Genomic DNA, 18,566 nt, shown 5'->3' on the forward strand with positions numbered 1-18,566 from the left:
GTTTCACTTTTCAAGACTTCCTCCGCCTGTTTGCAGGATTGCATTCATTCACAATGGCTTATTGTTGATTTGTAACTATGAAAATGTCATTTTGATATGTCCGAACAAAATAGAGGGGGCTGGATCTTGTAGTGTGGTGATGCCTAGGTGCTAAGGCTGTATGATGCTCTAAAATCCAAGGCTTTGATTTGTTGAAATTGTATTCTTTTGTTCACACTATGATGAATCTGCAGTTTCAATTATCTCCAAAGAGAAGATTTCCCTATATAACCCCTGAATTTGGATGTGAGCCAGAGACCTTTCGGATGTTGCTAGGGATGCTGTCCAATTTCTTACCGATTTTGCTGCTCATTGAGAATTGGACTATTATTGATTACTCCTATTATTCTGTATTTCACTATTACTGACAACCAGCATGGCAATGACTATGCATCACAGTACAATTTCTGTACAGTACCTTTTGAATTTTTGTGATAAAATTCTTAAAAATTTCTTAATTATACCCTAGAACTCATTTATTGAATCAGCTCCTTCTTAATGGAGTCCTTCATGTGCTGATTTTGTATCTGGTCTTGAGACGCACTGCCTCATGAAATGAAGGTTTAACACTGTACTTGATCAATCCAGCCATGGGCGTGCAATTGACGTGTCTTCATGTGTAAGATTTCAGGGGTCACACTTGCTGTCGAAAGTTTGAGGGAGATAGTGGTGGGATTGTTGTGGTCTTCCATGAGGAAGTTTAGATCACCAAGGTGGGTGAAGGTGCTGGAGTCAAGGATCAGGAATGCGTTTAATCCATGGTTTCATTAGAGAGGCAGAGCTCGTAATGTCAGGCCTAAATTAAAATAAAATGTCAACTCCTGTCAGGCCACTCCTGAGTCTCAGCATCTTTCTAAAGACCTCAAGGGGTGCGTTAGTGACTTGAGTGGTAACATGATCAATATAAAATAGCCATTAAGCCCTAGATTTCCTCTGTTTCACACTGCATGGTCTCCAAATGTGTGTAGTAGAAGCTGCATGGATCACTTTCTCCTCACTATACATGGCAGCCAGGCATGAAGCTGTGTGTTCAAGTGCTTCCGTAACGCCTAACAGATCACTGCTTTCGGAACAGAATGTGGGCGTAGCAGTGACAAAATTTGTAGAGGAGCACTGTTCCCTGTAAGGTGCACGCCTGCGCACGCACCTCTGTCCTCCCAAGCGCGCAGTGCTGTGTGTGAAGTGCGCACACACAGCACATCCCCGGAGGACATTCGTGCTCCCAAAGGGAGAAAATGCTCTCTCAATTGCTGCTTTTCTTTTGTATCTAGAGTATAGCTGCTGGCTGATTGTGGGCCTGTTGAAATTATTTGTCACTCAAAGCGCCCGTCAAGGTCTGCATTTAAACAAATCCTTTCAAACTATCAGCCCTGCTCCATTTAGAAATTAAATAAATCAAGTTTACTAACACGAATGAGGTGGGCTTTCAGAATCATCTGAAGGCACACGTTTGTGCTTTTGCATTTCAAAAATGTTTTTATTGGAAATTTCAGGGTTTAGTAGCATACAAATCAGAAGTTGCAATGTACATATAATCATTACATGACATTATATATTATGCAAAGAGGATATAGCGCGAGTACTCGCATAGCAAGGCTATAGGTCCCTTGATGATGTTCATGGTGCTGGAGGCGGTCTCTATGGTATTGTGGCAATCAGCCGTGAAGCCTGAGATGATAGAATACAGTAGGGAATGGAAGGAAATGAAGTAGGTAGGAGGAATAAGAGCAGAGTAGCAAGAGAGAGCAAAGGATAGGTGTTATAGGTAAGAGGAAAAGTGTACGATAAGAGATGCGAGAAGTAAGGTGGAACACCACGATGCAGCATGGGTAATCACGGAGGTTTATGGGTTTTGAAATATATATCCAGCGAGTTCCAAAGTTTCCTACGTGAAGGGCGACCTGGTGTGTTTTGCAGAGAGATGTTGTCAGCCCCTCAAAGGTTAATCACCCAGTCTAGCCAACAGGCAAAGCTTGCCTTTGTGTTTTTCCAATTGTTTAGGATGACTTTCACTGCCGCCGTGAGGAGGTTAAGGAGGGCCCTGTCGGTTACTGGGATTTGGGTCTCCTTTGTAAAGCCGAAAACAAGATAGGAGAGTTCTTTGGCAGGTGATATGTTAAATACTTTGCGGATGAAGTCAAATACCCTATCCCAAAACGTTGCGACGCAGTCGCATTGGAGGATGAGGTGGTCCAGGTCTCCTTCAGCCCTCTTGCAGTTCCAGCAAAATGCATCAGGGCTGACTTTATGCATGAGCCAGAATTTGGTTTGTGATAATGTAGGGCTAATTTTATGGATCATGCAAGATTTCCACGCCGCGGACCAGTCCAGCTCGGAGATGGAGAAGAAGGCGAATGACGACCAGAACTGTGTTGTTTTGGCATTTAGCATGGATGATTGTGGGCTCAAGAGTTTGTACAGCCTCGAGACCTGGTGGCCGATTTTATTTAAGGAGGAGAGGAGTGATGGAAGAGCCGGTTGTTTGGATGTCAATCCTGCTTTTGTAAGAGCAGTTTTGATGTTAAGGAATATGTAAAAGTCGGAACTATCTATCCCAAAGATCGATTGGATTTTTGTAAAGGGCAGAGGATAGCCATTATCATAGAGTTGGTGGGGGAAAATAATTCCTTTCTAGATCCAGGTTGGGTTGAATAATGGTTTACTTTTGTAAGTGATTGAGGGTTTTTTCCAAATCACTTCCCACCTAGATTTTCTTATCGATGATTCTAGCAGTTTATCTATTCTTAGTAAAGCTATTTTGGTGTTCGTGAATATGGGTTTCGAGCACGGGAGTTGATTCACATTCATTGATAAGATCGAGATGGGAGGAATGCCATCCAGGAGCGCATTTTCAATGTCCAGCCACACCGTTGTATAATCCACTGGGGGGGGGGGGGGGGGGGGGGTTACAGCCAATAGGATCCCTGTTCCGCTAGAAAGGCTATTTGATATCTCTTAAAATCTGGGAGATTGACTACCGATGGGTTTATCTATTCTCAATTTTTGCAGGCTGATACGTGCTTTTTTCTCCTTTCCAAATGAAATTGTTAATCATTTTTTCCAACCTATTATGAAAGTCTTGGGCTAGCATCAAGGGGAGCATGGTAATTAGGTAATGTACTAGTGGTGTAATCATCAACATCTTGATGGTCTCTAGTCTGCCCCACCAAGTGATGAATCGTGGCGACCATCCGTCTAGTTGAGTTTTTATTTTCTCTAGAGTAATTTTTTCATTGTGTTGGAGAGTCTCTAAGATGGAACTTCCAAACTCTATACCAAGGTATTTAATGTGATTATTTTGCCAGACTAATCCTGATGTACCTAAAGATTCCTTATTAGTGAATACATAGAGGAGTTTTACCCCAGATTTTTCGCGATTCAGTTTATAGCCTGACTGCTTAGCGTAGGATTCTATCGAGTTCATCAGAGCGGCTATAGAGGTTTCAGGATTCTCAGTGACTATCAGGATATCGTCTGCGTAAGCCGCAATTTTAATACTTTTATCTCCGAAGGTGATGCCACTGATATCTGCATTCTGTTGTATGTCGCGGAGGAGAGGTTCCAGTGATAGAAGGAATAGAGCGGGAGAGTCTGGTTCCTTGTTCAAGACGGAAAGGTTCCGACAGCGAACTGTTAATGGCAATTCTAGCCGAAGGGGAGGCATACAATGACATGACCATGTCGATAAAAGTGTCACCCATGTTGAATATGTGCATGCATTGACGGAGGAAGGGCCACGACACCCGATCAAACGTCTTCTCCGCGTCCAGGGTGATTGCTACTGCGGGGGCATTCGATATTTTCGACTTCTCCAAAACATGGCATAGGAGTCTCATATTGTCGTTCGAAAGGCAGTGTTTCAGGAACCCCCACCTGTGAGTTATTTATTAAGGAAGGTAGAACGGCGTTTAGTCTGCTTGCTAAGGCTTTCGCGTAGATCTGACAGTCCAAGTTTATGAGGGATATCGGCCTATAATTCTTAGGGAGTAAAGGGTCCTTCCCCTCCTTAGGTATCACTATTATTGTTGCTTCACTCATTGTGGGGGTGGTTCTGTTTGATGCTGAAAAGGATTGGAACAATGAGGAGACGTGGGTTAAGTTGTTCCTCAAATGTCCTATAAAAATTTGCCGTGAAGCCGCCAGGACCCAGAGCTTTATTGTTTTTTAATGTTTTAACGGCGTTCGAGATTTCTGATATGGTCAATGGCGCCCCAAGTTTTGCTTTGTCAGGGTCGGATAAGCGTGGGAGTTGGATAGAGTTTAGATAATTGTTACATTCTTTCATGTTGAATTGGTTGTTATTCTTGTAAAGATCCTCGTAAAAGGAGTGGAATGTGCGGAGAATGTCCTTTTGTTTGGTTTTGGTGGTATTGGACTGGTCCCTAATAGATGCTATATGGAATTGCTTCCTTGTGTTTAAGATGGGAAGCGAGGAGCTTCCCTGCTTTGTTACCGGCACATAGCCTTAATGCCTTGAATTTATTAATCCACACTCCTGCCCTTTTACTAGGGGTGGCGTATTTATATTTCAAATTGGTCAAACGGTCGATGGTAGCTTTATTATTCAGATCAAGGGAGTGTTGCAATTCTAGCTGCTTGATTGTTTTCTCTGAAGCGTCTAGTTCGGAATTTAATTCTTTATTTATATGAGCCATGATACCTATCAGCGTACCCCTTAATGTGGCCTTAAACGCGTCCCATACTAAGGCGGGATCTGTTTCCGGCTGTGAGTTTATCTGGAAGTATTCTTCTATGCATTGTTCTATACTTTTCTTATTCTCCGGCACTGATAAGATCTCATCATTGAAGCGCCACCGTCTGGGAGGGATAAGTGAATGTGAGCCTGCCAATTTCATATGGATAGCTGCATGATCTGACACCAATATGGGGCTATGTCCGTTTCATCGATGAGGTGTGTGTGCTAGTCAGATATCAATAAATAATCTATTCTTGAATAAGAGTTGTGGGGAGGGGAGTAGAAAGTATAGTCACGGCCATCAGGGTGTTGGAGGCGCCATGAGTCACGGAGGTGGAACTTGGAACAAATTCTCTTCAGTGCTTCATGTGCGCGTGGGGGGGTGGTATGTACTCTTGGATTTCCTGTCTAGCAAGGGATCTAGTGGTAGATTAAGATCTCCTCCAACCACTAGGAGTTCATCTTGAGGAATATTTTCAAGCTCTTTCGATACATATTCCCAAAATTCAGGCAGGTCGGTATTAGGGCCATAGATATTTGCAATATAGATATGATCCTTGTCTCTTTGCAGATGTGCAATACTCAGTCTACCTTCGGAGTCTGTTGAGTGATACCAGGGCTAAGTTGGATTTTTTAATCAATCAGGGTGATCACCCCTCTTTTCTTTTGGGTCGATGGGGAGCAAAGTGTCTGCGAGATCCAGTTTTGTTTAAGGTTGTCAGCATCAGTCTGGGATAATTTGGTTTCTTGCATGAGAGTTATGTCTCCTTTAGTCTTGGCCAGGTAATCCAGAATTCTTTTGCACTTAACCGTATGATTAAGCCCCTTAACGCTTAGTGAAACAATATGTAGAGAAGTTGCTAGTTTTTTATCTGAAACCATGGGTATAGATTCAGTATAACGTGGTCGTGGGGCGTAGCGTGCATCTCTGCACACACAGATACATTGCATTTACAAACACTGTAATTGGCATCGATGGGCGCTGAGGAATGACCTGGAGTATGTGGCACGCATCGTGGTGGTGGATAGTAATTAGTTAGTAAGAGGTATCTATGAAGGCATGATAGGAAAAAAGAAAGAAAGAAAGGAAAGAAAGAAGAGTGAAGAATAGGTCAGATATAGTACATAACTGGGATGAACCTGAAACACCAGTTTTTACAACCCTGTTGTCCCCCCCCCCCCCTCTCCGAGTGAGTCAGCCCCTCCTTGACAACCCACTCTCCCCTTGGAGGCTCCCCCCCCTGTCTCCCCTGCCCTCCCTCCCTCCCTCCCCAAAACTCTAACTGAAGAACTGCGATAGCAGTGCCGTCGATGCTCACACAGGGACATATATGAAACATTCTGATAACATTTGTGTGAAAAACATCCTGGGAACGTTTTGTTTAACATTAATAGGTAAAGCAACCTTTATGTAACGTCACTATATCAATATCTTAGAACAATAGACTTTGCCCAATGATAGGTGACGTAATAACTAAATTTAAGAAAATTAGGTAAGAAACAATGAGCTTACTAATTAAAGAAACCCTCATATTTGCGTACGGCAAATATAACTGCTGTAAGCAGTTCCAGTCTTGCGGAGGTACCTTAGGTATCTAGAAAACTTGTAGAGTCTAGAGATTTTATATGCAGAACAATATAGCGTAAGTCTGTGTGCAGCAACATAAAATAAATCGCTTACCTAAGGAAAGCGAAACAAGTGCACATGAAATTAAGCTCATAGTAATTTAACCGCACATCACATTTAGTAGTGGGAAGCACGAGTCAGCTGAGCACTGCAAGTATAACAGAATAGAGGTGGGACCCACTCGCAAAAGGAGTAGGGCAATAGACTCCTAACCAATTACCTGGGCATAGCGTAAGTGAGTTCTAGGGTTAATCCAGACCATAATTAAAGCGTTCAATCACTGAGGCTCAGTCCCGCCTCTGAAAGTTAGTGAGATACTTCGGTCAGGATGTCGAAGCTGGAGTAGTAGACCGCCTGTGTATACATAAAATAGTTCACTAGTTAGGCATGCTCATTGAGAGGTTTCGAATGCTGGCGGCTAGGGATAGACCCAACTGCCTTTTTCTTGTGCCTCTGTTTTCCTTTTATTAGATTGAACCCCAGCTGTGTCGATTTCTTGTTGTGGTTTGACACTGAGGTAGCGTGATAAATCATGCGGATTAGTGAAGAGATGAGAACGACCATGGTCTGAGATCTTGAATTTCGTCGGGCCTGCAAAAGAGAACTGAATATCTTTCGCCCGTAGTCTCTCTCTCGAAGGGAAAGGAAACATTTTCGTATTTCCACCGTTTCTCTGGAGTAATCCTGCGTAAATGTGATTCTGTTACCTTCCCAAACGATGTTGTGGTTTTTTCTGGCATACTTTAGGATGTCTCCCGTGTGTTGGAACCTGAGTGGTTTGCATATGAGAGGTCTTGGGCCTCTCGCCGAACGGTGCAGGAAGGTCGGCACTCTATGGGCTCTGTCCAGCTCCAATCCATGTTGGAACTGTATTCCCGTGACAGATGGGATCCACTCTTCTAGAAATTATATACAGGAGTCTGCGTCTTTTTCTGTGTTTTCCGGTATCCAGAAGATTCACACGTTTCCACTTCTGTTGCGATCTTCCAATTCTGAGACTTGGCGTCTGAGATCGTTGGTGGCTGTTTGGAGATGCTGCGTGATTTTAGCGCCATTTGTGGACTTGTCCTCGATATCGTTAATTCTCTGCTCTTCTTCGTCTTGGCGGAGAGATTACGAGTTCATGTCAGCTCTGATCGCGGTTAGTTCAAGTTGCATCGCGTTGGTGTTACTTTTCGTCGACTCGGCAAGGTCATGAACGTCCGCCAATTTCTTCAGAACCAGGTCTAGGGTGCTAGCAACGTCACCCCTGTTCTTAATAGGTGAGTCTGAGGCAGAGGTTTCTGGCCGCACCTTCTTAGGGTTTTTGGATTCTCTATCCGCCATTGTCCGTGCTCAGCTGGTTCACTTAATCAGTAGATAGAACTTGAGCAGGGACGACTGGCTGCAGAAGTAGGTTAGGTGGAAGTTTGTATTCTCTTTCAGGTCTTTGTGACTCTTTTATGGGTCTTGTCAGGGCTTATGCCGGTCTTTTCCAGGTATTGTGCAGGTCAGGTCTTGTGTTGATTGGCTTTATCGTGTATCAGCAATCGCATCTGGCTCATTGCCTATTGACTGCCATCTACTTGGTTGCTAGTGCTGGCCAGATAGTGGTAGGGTGTGATTAACAGGGATAAACAGGTGCTGTCCGTAACACAAGACGGAGAAGTAGTACAGATAGCCCTCATATTATTTACTTGCTGGTGCTGGCTGGTACCTGTTGGTACAGGCTGGGTGCGTGTGTTTCAGGGACCCTACAGTCTTATGTCGCTACTGGCATAGATCTGCCTTTGCTGAGGGGAGGCTTCCATGAACCCTGTGTCTTTACTGCGATGTGAAGACATTTTCGCGCCAATTACAGGGGTTAATTTCTGTAAGAGTCGCCATCTTGATGTCAGACATCGTTTGGGAAAACAAAGGCATATCTGGGTACTCAGGACGGCAGAAGTAGATCCGTTAGGCAGGTCTGTGGGGTTGAGTGATCTGTGGCTGGTAATAGCGCTATGGTGGATAGTAGGGCGTAGGTTTGTAGCATATAAGCAACCGCGTTTCAATTACCGGGCAATCCGGACGCCATTTTGAGGTCAGGCAGGTTAGGTTGGTTGTAAATCGGGCGCTCGTGGCCCCCTTACTTGCAGACGTTGGGGTAAGCGTCGCTGCCTTTCTCCTTATAGCGCGCTCACCTTAGGATTGAGAGAGCTCATTTGTGGAGGGCTGGGGTCCCGCTCGACTCCGGACATGTTCCGCGGACTCAAGATGGCGGCCCGTGTCTCGCGTCTCCCGGCATAGACCCAAGCATCGGTCTAGGCGTCTATAGGCGGTCGGCAGTTGTTTCAACTGTCACATGTGCAGGAGATGTTGCGGTGGGTGAGATCACCTTTGTTCTTCGTTTTCGGTTTCTGCATCACACTGTTTTCGCCCCGTAATTATGTCCCTGTGTAGCGCGAAGACAGACTAGGCGGCCATTCACTCTGCCGTCCGACGTTTGTGCTTTTAAACTGGATGCATTTATAGAGAGCAGCTGTGGGGCTGATGGTTTGCATTTTTTAAAGTATTTGTTAGATGCAGCCCATGACAAACACTGATTAACAAATTATTTCAAAAGGCCCACAATCAGCCCCCCGAGCTGCATTAATAAAATAATTGTAGCAAGTTTAATTTTTTTTTGTTTTTTAATCATTCATTCAAGAAATCATCAAAATTTTATTTTTTAAGTGTGAATACATAGCCACAAGTGTCTTAGTTCAAACTTCGATTGCTACCAAGTACCATCTAAGAGCCAAGAAAGACATGCATTTGTCAGATGTCTTTTGCAATTTCTTCTGCATCTTCGATAGAAGTAACATAACTGTAGAAAGCCACAAGAACACTGCGTCTGGGACGAATTGTATGGAAACGCCACAGCATTAAGGTGCCATGTTACCCCCAAAGAATTGTGCTGCACAAGCAAAAGATCATTTTCCCTAAAGAACTTAATATCACTGAATCATTCTAGTGTGAACTTCCTCTGAACAATCAATTTCTCTTCTCAAGAGCTGAACATCTTACACCCGCTAACCTCGACTCCGATCACACAGAGCTGGCTCTTGCTAGATGTCTGCATCATTTCTAAATATTATACTACTTTTACGAGGCAAGCCACGTCAACATCTGTCTTACATTAACTTTGTGACCGATGCCTTAAACAGTTCTTCTGAATCAAATCCCCAGCCTTTCATTAGTGACCCTCCGGAAAATCTCCACTAACCTGGAAATCGCCATGAAGTGGAGAATAACCTCATACTTAAACATTCCTCCCACCTTTTGAACTGTCAACCAAAATACACCATACTCCCTACAAACCCACCTGGTCAGGCTAAGCGTCAGTTAACACAGGAACCCCACTTCTCAACCCAGACACTCAGGAAACAAAGTGTCATTCACCAGCATTGGAAAACACATGCATTTTGAACATAGCCTAGGAGTTGTCAAGGATACCTGTAGATTGCACACAAAGAATGCTTTCAGGAGGGCACATAGCTAGCAGGAGTTACTGTGCTCAACCATGGGTGTTGAGCCTTTTTACTCTGGATGTCCTGCGGCCCGATCTACAATGGGCCCCAAGTAACTGGGAAAAAGACTACCCCTTCTGCACTTGACTCGGTGGTAGTGCAGGTCAAGCAGTTCAAGCCATTTTGTCAGGTGGTTTAGGGACATGGTATGCATAAGCTCAAAACTTATAATACCCACAGTGACTCCAACAAGTTGATTCCAGTCCAACACAGCGGCCCCTTCTTTTCAGTTCTCACCAATATGAGTGTAAGATAGCAGTGATCCCTCATAATGGCTTTTGGTCCAGCTCCCAAGTCACTTTGCTGGTTGCGGGGACTCCGCCAAGTGCAACAGCCCCAATTGTCCTAGTAGTCCGCCCTAGCATTCGATAGTCACTGGCATGGGCAACAGCCTTCTGTGCGTTAAACATGCAATATTAAAGCATCATAGATTGTAGGTACGTCTGACAAACTGTGCCAAGTATGGAGTGGTCCAAATACTCAGCCTGCGGCTCTCGTTTAACATATTAGTCAATTGTGGGGATTGTGTAATAAAATGTGCTTACAAGGCTGCACCTAAATGTATAGTTTTGCAAAAACAGTTCAGCCTTACCAACATTAGCTGCTGTCATTACAAAGTAACTGTAGTGTAGTTCCTATATTCCCAATAGGCTCTGCGCAATGGAGTAATATATCCTATAGATTAGACAAAGGACTGAGGTCAACTAGGTCTCTATCGAATATACTAAACATAAGTGTGTGTGCCAGTGCAGACTTTCAAAGCATTCCTTGAGTGCACCCACCCAGCCTAATACACTAAAGCCTGTCTGGGGAGGTAGTTACACCTCCCTGTGACAGGAAACCTATTGTCCAGGCCTCCCCAGCCGGAGTTTCGGTCAGCAGCAGGAGGCCAGACTCGAGTCTGTGGCTGCAGCATCCATTTTGTGATGCCAGGGCTCGTTTAAACTATTACCGGGCAGACCAGTGTGTACATGTCTCTCCTTCTAGAAGGGTAGAATTCTACACCCGCCACCAGGACTGGCGGAGGGTAGGATTCCAAAGTGTTTGACACCAAACACAACATGTTTCCATGCAGCCATACCAAAGTTAGCATTTACCATGAGGTTATAATGCACCTAAGAGCATATGGTCTGGCTGTATCATAGAACAGCTTCAGAGAATAGGCTCTGAACGCTGCAGAGGGATCCTGCTCATGCATGGGCACCCTCTCACACAAAACCAAGCACTCTGCCTTCAGGATTGATAAGGCCTGCCATAGGAGTGACTGATAGGTTTATATGTGTCAGTGATATATGTGTCAGCGATTAAAGGTAGATATAGGTAACCTATATCTAAGTACGGGGTGCATGCACCACAATCCTGTGGTGTAATTTTGGAAGGCTTCCCAGGAGTGGCATAATACATGCTGCAGCCATGGTAGGCCTCTGGGGTACCTATGCCCTTAGTACCCAAGGTACCATATACTAGGGACTCACAAGTGTACCCCAGTAACCAATCTGGAGTGTACCTAAAGTACATGCAATCAATTTAGAGAGGAAGTAGCTAGGCTGGGGTCCTGGATAGCAGGGCCCTAGTCAGACTAAAGTCGAAAAACTGTGAAACGCCAGCAAAAAGTGGAGGTAACCATAGTAAGAAGATCCTACTCTCTTACAGGGAGCACATGTTAAAAGTGCTTGTGTATGAAGCAGAGAGACTGAAGTTGGCAAACTCAGTTTGGTGTGCGTGCAACTCCTGCATTGCCGATCTTTGGTGAGTTGCAGCTACTACTGCTGAAACAAGGCCAATGGAGGTATACCAATGGGTGGAGCGGACTGGCCTCGATGGCAGGGCCGGCTTTACTGCTGTGGCGCCCTGTGCAACAATGCTTGTTCGTGCCCCCAATGATCACCTATGCCTCAGACTCCCTCACTAGCACCCTTTAACAGTCCCCCACAAGTCTCCATAACCACACTTATTCTCAGATGCATTTAATTTGATTTACAGTGCCACTCATACCAGTGTACGGTGTCAGAGTACTTTACATCACACACACAGTACACAGAGACAATCATTTATAAGTGAGTAAATCACTGTATAGGAAAAGTTACATAATGCAAAGGACTGCAAGGTGTAGAAGCCACATGACAACCATACTAGGCAGTTTAGTTGAATAGCTCACTTTTCTAGGTTAGGATTTGAACTTATAAACTGGAAGTAACAAAGGATCTCCGGGAAAAGCAATAACCCGCTCACCTAGTTAACATTATGAGCACATTGTGATCTGCATGTTCTTTGCAGCAGGCACATTAACTCTCTGTGCTACCTTCCCAGGAGTCAACCCTTCCACTAGACAAAACTCCTATCACTCTCTAGGAAGAATATTAATCACCAAAGTTACCATGACATTTTTATTGTTGCTGAAAATTGCTGGAGGCCAGGAAGGAGGCAGCAAGGTTTTTTAAAACCATAATATACTTGCAAACACTACGCACCCACCCGAAATAGGTACCCAGTGCGGTCACATCGTTCGCACCGTCCTAACCTGCTGAAGGTTCATGTGACCTCAGTGGGAGAGTCACAACGACAGGATCACTGTTGCTCTAGGGTGTGCTGCTTCATAGGCCTGCCCGCAAGACTAGAGATGAACTTCTGTATGGACTGTGGTGGAGAGGCCTTCATGGTTAACCCACAATTGACACCACTCCTGCTTGTGCTAGGACATCAGGACATCTAGTGGGGCCTTCTAAGGTCTAGCATGGGAATATGCTCTCGCAGTAGAGTGGTCTGGTGGACTGGTCATGAAGGCTGAACAAAGTACCCCAGTCCCAAATTTGACAGCTCTGGCCATAGTGCCACATCCTCTCCCCCACTGAACACCTCACTGCGAGAAACTCGCACTGCCTTGAATAATTTGCTGCCTTTAAAAAAAAAAAAAAAAAAAAAAAACAAACACTCATAGGGAATGCAAGATTAAGTAAAGCATGTGAAATGCAAGCAGAAACAAGACGGTTACCTTAACGATCTCTCACTCACTATTCAAAAATCAGCGAGTGGTTTTACCTGAAGTTAAGGCCATGACTACAGGGCCCTGAAGGGAACCGTTTCAAGGTCCACTGCTTATAATCTTACAAAACATAAGCAGTATGGTTTAAAAAGACCACATCCATAAACAGAGCCATGGTACACATTTTGTTTTCCAATCCACCCATCAACCAGGCATTGCAATACATCCAGGAATGGTGCACTTCCCCACCTGGGGACAACAATGCTGTTCAAAGAAAGACGAGAAATCAAAAGTAGCGCTCACTGCAAAGTCTGTAAAGTGAGGGCGATGTGTTTGGATGTGAATAAAACCAAACTGGCCACTTTCAACCACTATGTCTTGCTTTATTTAGTTATGTATTCATTTTTCCTATTAAAAACCTTTTATCTAGCTCCATCCAGAGGCTGCACTTTGGAATAGAAAAATGTCAGAAAAAGGGCATTTCCCCGAAGGGGGTTTTTCTTTTTTGAATCCATTTCACAGGTAAGCAACTAAATGAAAGAAGGAAAGACGTTGTGGGCCATTTCTTCTAGTCATGGTTTTCAGTAAGTGAGAAGCAAGACAGAAAGAATGGGAATAATAGGAAGAGGGGGCGGGGTGTAGGGCAACTGCCAGCACAGAAAAGAAGAGGACCTTGTCAGTGTCCTTGCTGGGCAGTAAGGAAGAGACAGAGTCCTTTTCCTTCTCTGCCCGTCACCAAACGTCTAGGAAAGCAAGCAGGGCCTTCTCTGAATTCCTTTGCTATTTCTGCCGTTCTCAGAGACAGTTTTAAAAAGAAAATGTAGGGGAAAGGAATTTTTTTAATAAAAGAAGTAGGGACACACTGTGTCCTTCCGATCCTGCCCACTTAGACTACTGCCTACAGAAGAACGTGGACCTCGAGCACGGGAGAATTGAGGAACGTGCCCAGGGCACTGGTGTCGGCGAGGTTCCTTTGAAGTGTTTTAAGAACGTTGTCTTCTGAGGTGGAATATACATCACAGTCCGAGTTATGGTACAGGGAAAGAGTGTTGGGAAAAAAATACGAGTACCAGAGTGCAAAGGAAACATGACAGGAAGCACTCACGCATGGAACCGGGAAACCTCGGAGCTTTCCAAACAGAGCTTAACCTCAACCTTCATATTGGGTAGCTTTTCAAAACCGAGAATTTTAGTAGCTCTGCTTTTATTCCCCTTATCCACAAGGTTTTTTTGCTTACTAATCATTTTTCCTCAGCCAAACTATTCGATCATAAAGGAGCTGGCTACCATCTCTTACAAGGAAACCATACCTTTTAAGCATACAATGTATGGTATGGTCCACACCACAAACAGATTCATTTCGAGCGTCGCATTTCCCCTCTTCCAAGCTTTGAGACTAGACCGGCGGTCAACACTCACAGTTAGATGAAAAGACTTTAAGAGACCAATTACATTTTTAAAAGTACCCTTTTTAGTGGTTGTCATTGATCAAGCAGCCTAAGTGTTAATCCACAACAAACACTAACTTGAAATGTTGCATTTGAAGGGAATGCATGTAGAGAAAACGAAGAAACGGCAACACTACCTGCTTGTCTGGGTCTCTTCAGTTTGGAAACGGTTGCCCAAAGATGGAGATGAACTGCCACTATTTAAATCCAGTTGTCCACTGCGTTTCTGGAAAAAATATTTTTGATGTTTTTTTTCTTAACGTGTCACTCGAGGAGCTCTCGTTACGTCTCTTCACGCAGCGGTGCACTTTCTGCAGTTTCACTGCAGGAACAACAGGTGCTTTGTATAAAATCGCCCTTCAAAAGAAAAGCTCCAAACAAAAGAAAGAATCCAAGAGCTCCTCTGCTCGCTAAATAAATTGATATCGTACAATCGAGCACTGCGACATGTGTGCAAGACATCAACCACGTGCCAGCCCTGGGGCGTCTTCGGGCAGACCAGCGGGATAGATGTGTTTACCCCACCAGCTCAAACGACGCAGCATTCCCAAAAAGCACCGAAACCTGCGGTTATCTAAAGCGGACGACTGTTGACAACGACCCCTCCTTCTGAACAAGGTTGAACATTAATTTAAAGGAGGCACGTATGAGTGGAAACGCGTGATGGTTAAAAGGAGAAACGTAATTCATAATGTAACTCCATGGACCACCGTGCACGGTTAACGTGGTCTCCTCGACTGTCTGGGTCTAACTTGCTACTAAAATATTAAACACACAAAAACAACGCTGGTTTGTCCTTTTACAGCTTAGGTAGGGAACGGTGACAGCGCCAGGTATCACTAAGGAGGGAGATGGCGGGCGCATGTAGTAAATTGCTATTTTACACTTAAAGCGACTGGTCGTCTGTACGCCCACATCGGTGGAAACCCAGCACAGCTTCTTACATACATTTCTTCCTACAACTAGCTCCCATGCCGCCCGGCTCCCTCAGAGCACGCTCTCCCCGCACTCACCCCTTAGAGCAGCGTTCCTTCACCTGCAGCCCGGAGCGGTGCGGCTGGAACACCTTCAGACACTGTCGCGTGGGAAAGAGGCGAGCTTTGCAAGCAGCCGGTAAGGCACTGCTCACAACCTCCAGAGCTCACATTCAGATTCGGTGCCCCTGCTCGAACCCAAATTACAAACGGCTGATTGAAAAGAAATGCTCCGGAAAATATTTCCAACTCGATTTCCCTCGCCCCAGCAGCAGCTGGTAGAAGCAGCTGCAGACTTGGCTTGGGCAGTAAAATGGAAACATCGTGCTCGGTAAACTAACAGCTCTGCTCAGCAGCGGGAGGTGCACGGCCTCCAGTGTGGACTATGCGAGGTCAGTACGGCGAGAAGCACTGCTACATACACCCTGCTTCAACACCGGTCATTACCCCGCGCATACCCTTCCCTTCCCTCTCCGTACCAGTGTGATCTGCAAAGCACCCGTCAACTTCTGCAGCCAGACGATGCTCCTCTCTCTCGGTGAGGGGTACTTTGCACTGCAGTCCCCCGGGTAGTTTAAACCCCGTCAGATCTGGGCGGGCAGACGGGAGGAGCCTGGCTCAACAGCAGTCCTGAACAAGCCCCGCCCCCCATGACTGGTCTCAGCAGCATCCCAGACAGAAAGTGAGTCAAGGCTTTCTGCACCCCAGAGATGACATGAAGCATTCCTGCTCCCAGCATACACACCTCAAGGGTACGCGTTCTGTGGGGAGGTCAGTCTCAGACACCAAACTCTGTGCGTCTTTTTCATCTTTGCCATACAACTAAAGAGCCAGCCTGAAAAAACAAGCAATCGTAATGCAATCGGTCTCGCATTTGTAAAAGTTAGAGCTCTTGGCCTTGAAAATTCGTTTTTTTTAACTTTTGTTTTTTTTATTTTCAGTTGTGTGATCTATTTACATAGACTGTTGCCATTCATATGACCGCGGGCTGGAGAAACAGCAAATGGGTCATAGGTTATGAGCGAGTGGTAAGGAGTAATGTGCTGCATTTAAAAAAAACAGTAAAAACATCATGGAAAAAGCAAACACTCATAGGGAATGCAGCTTTTAGTAAAGCTTGTGAAATGTAAGAAGGAACAATCTGGTCACCATAACGTTTTACTCTTATTATTCAGTAATCAATCAGTGTTTTTGCATGAAAAGTTAAGGACATGGCCACTGGGCCTGGAAGGGACCAGTTTCAATGTCCATTGCGTAAATCCTTACAAAATGTAAGTAGCATGGTCAAAAAGACCACATTCCTATACACATATATTGTATAAACTAAAATAAGGAAAACAGCTGATAAGGATCACAATAAGCGTACTCCACTTTACACACCAACCAGGTCTTGAAGTACCACCTGGAATGGTGCACCCCCTGTCCCCGGAGTAAACAATGTTTTTCTACGAAAGACGAGAAAACAAAAGTAGTACTTCACTGGAAAACTCTGTAAAGTGCAGCTAATGTGTGTGGGTGTGAATAAAACTTGTTTAGCCAATTTGAGACCACTCTGTTTTGCTGTATTTCCCAAAAAAAGGTTACAGGGACATTATTGTTAGACTCAGATTTCACACGTACAAAACCATAGAAATTTAGCAGCTAATGTTACATGAGCTAAAAATAACTTACGCCCTTCAATGCACTGCTTATGACCTCACATATTACATCACTAATGACATTACTGGTAACATCTCAAATGACATCACTTATGACATCATCCACAAAACCATTCGCCAGTAGGTAGTTATAGTTAGGATGTAGGTTCCATAGGAAGAGCGTTTTTTCATTTGCCAAGAACTTTGGCATTGTTTGATGAAACCTCATGAAAGTTTAAAAACTAGTTTGCCATTCACATCAGCTGCTACCTTGAATGTTGCTGGGTAATCAGCCAAGCAGGGGCAGAGAAAAAGAGGGGATCCCAAAACGCGTTTTCCCCAGGTTAATTTCCTTGGAAAACTTTATACACAAATTACACCAAATTTGGACAAAAGGAAGCTGCTGGTTCAGGGAAGTGCCATTTTGTGATTTTGTGTAAATCCGTTCAGTAGTTGCGGAGTCATTTAAAGACATTTCCAATTGTATATATAGTGACCAATAGGATCTGCAACCCCTTCCGATCTTGTGTTCAGATCTGATTGGTTGCCAACATTTCAAACAGGAAGTGTTGGCAGCCATCTTGGGACTCGGCTTGAGGCAAGTCCCAGAAAAAACATTAAAAAAATTAAAAGGGAGCAGGGTAGAAATACCCTGACCATTCCAAACTTAAACTATCCCAACCCGATAGGGCTCAAATTCCAGGGAGGGAATGTCAATTTGCCCTGAAGAAAGCCCTGGACCTATGAGGCCATTGACTAAGGGCTGAAACATGTTGGCACATCTTTAAGGTCATAGGACTATTACCTCCAAACAACTCCATGTATATATATATATATATTGCAAAGTCCAAAGTTTCCCCAACCTCCGTTCGGCGATGAAGAAATGCATGAACTCCAATTGTGGCGATATTAGTTGTTTTTTATTTTCAACTGCTTACTGTGCTCCCACAACCTGCCATTACGAGTTTCGGCCAGCTAAGCTGACCTTGATCACATGTATAATATACCTATATATATTTTAATATCCACTGCGTCCTCGCCAATAAAGGGATACCTGGGGAACACAGTAGGATTTTTATCTTTAGACCCTCTGGCCTACATCTTCTAAGTGCTCCCTGAAATACGGTCGAGCCCACCCTGACCTTTAGGAGTTGGGGTGAACCCTATGATGAAGCATGACACCAATAGGGTGTGTGAGGGCTGATTAAAAAAAATAGGTTACCTCCTTTCCTGCACTGGAGCCAGGTACGCCACGTAAGTCTACATTTGAGCCCTATCCGGTTGAGATACTTTAAGTTTGGAATAGTTAACTCGGGAGGGTGTATCCACTTCTCTGTAACACCTCTCTTACCCCTTGGTTTTGGTGGAGAGCTCCCTAATACCATGACTCCTTGGGCCTCCTGGGGAGGGGTGTCCGCAGGGCCCAAAAACAATAATTTTAAAACAATTTCAGCAGGATCCACGGATTGAAGTGCAGATTCCGACGCTTTGTTAATTATCATCCCCCAAGTGGGCCAGGTCCCAGGGGGCATTTTTTCAATAAGGGAAGAGGGGGGACAGACATGCCCCCTTCCTGGGGCTTAACCCCTTCGCTGCTAGGCCTTTTCCCCTCCTGTGCTAAGACTTTTTTGG

At 44.6% G+C, this 18,566-nt stretch overlaps 1 protein-coding gene across 1 annotated transcript in view; it reads right to left on the reverse strand.

The window, feature by feature from the left end:
* Positions 1-15,969, reverse strand: part of CSRP2 (cysteine and glycine rich protein 2) — a 159,378-nt gene extending 143,409 nt beyond the window's left edge. Inside the window, exon 1 of the mRNA XM_086919568.1 lies at positions 15,777-15,969. The gene's annotated coding sequence lies outside the window, so the exon portion shown is untranslated. The remainder of the gene's footprint in view (positions 1-15,776) is intronic.
* Positions 15,970-18,566: the final 2,597 nt, after the last annotated feature.

Source organism: Lissotriton vulgaris, chromosome 1_1 (assembly GCF_964263255.1).
Source record: "Lissotriton vulgaris chromosome 1_1, aLisVul1.2, whole genome shotgun sequence".
Classification (NCBI taxonomy): domain Eukaryota; kingdom Metazoa; phylum Chordata; class Amphibia; order Caudata; family Salamandridae; genus Lissotriton; species Lissotriton vulgaris.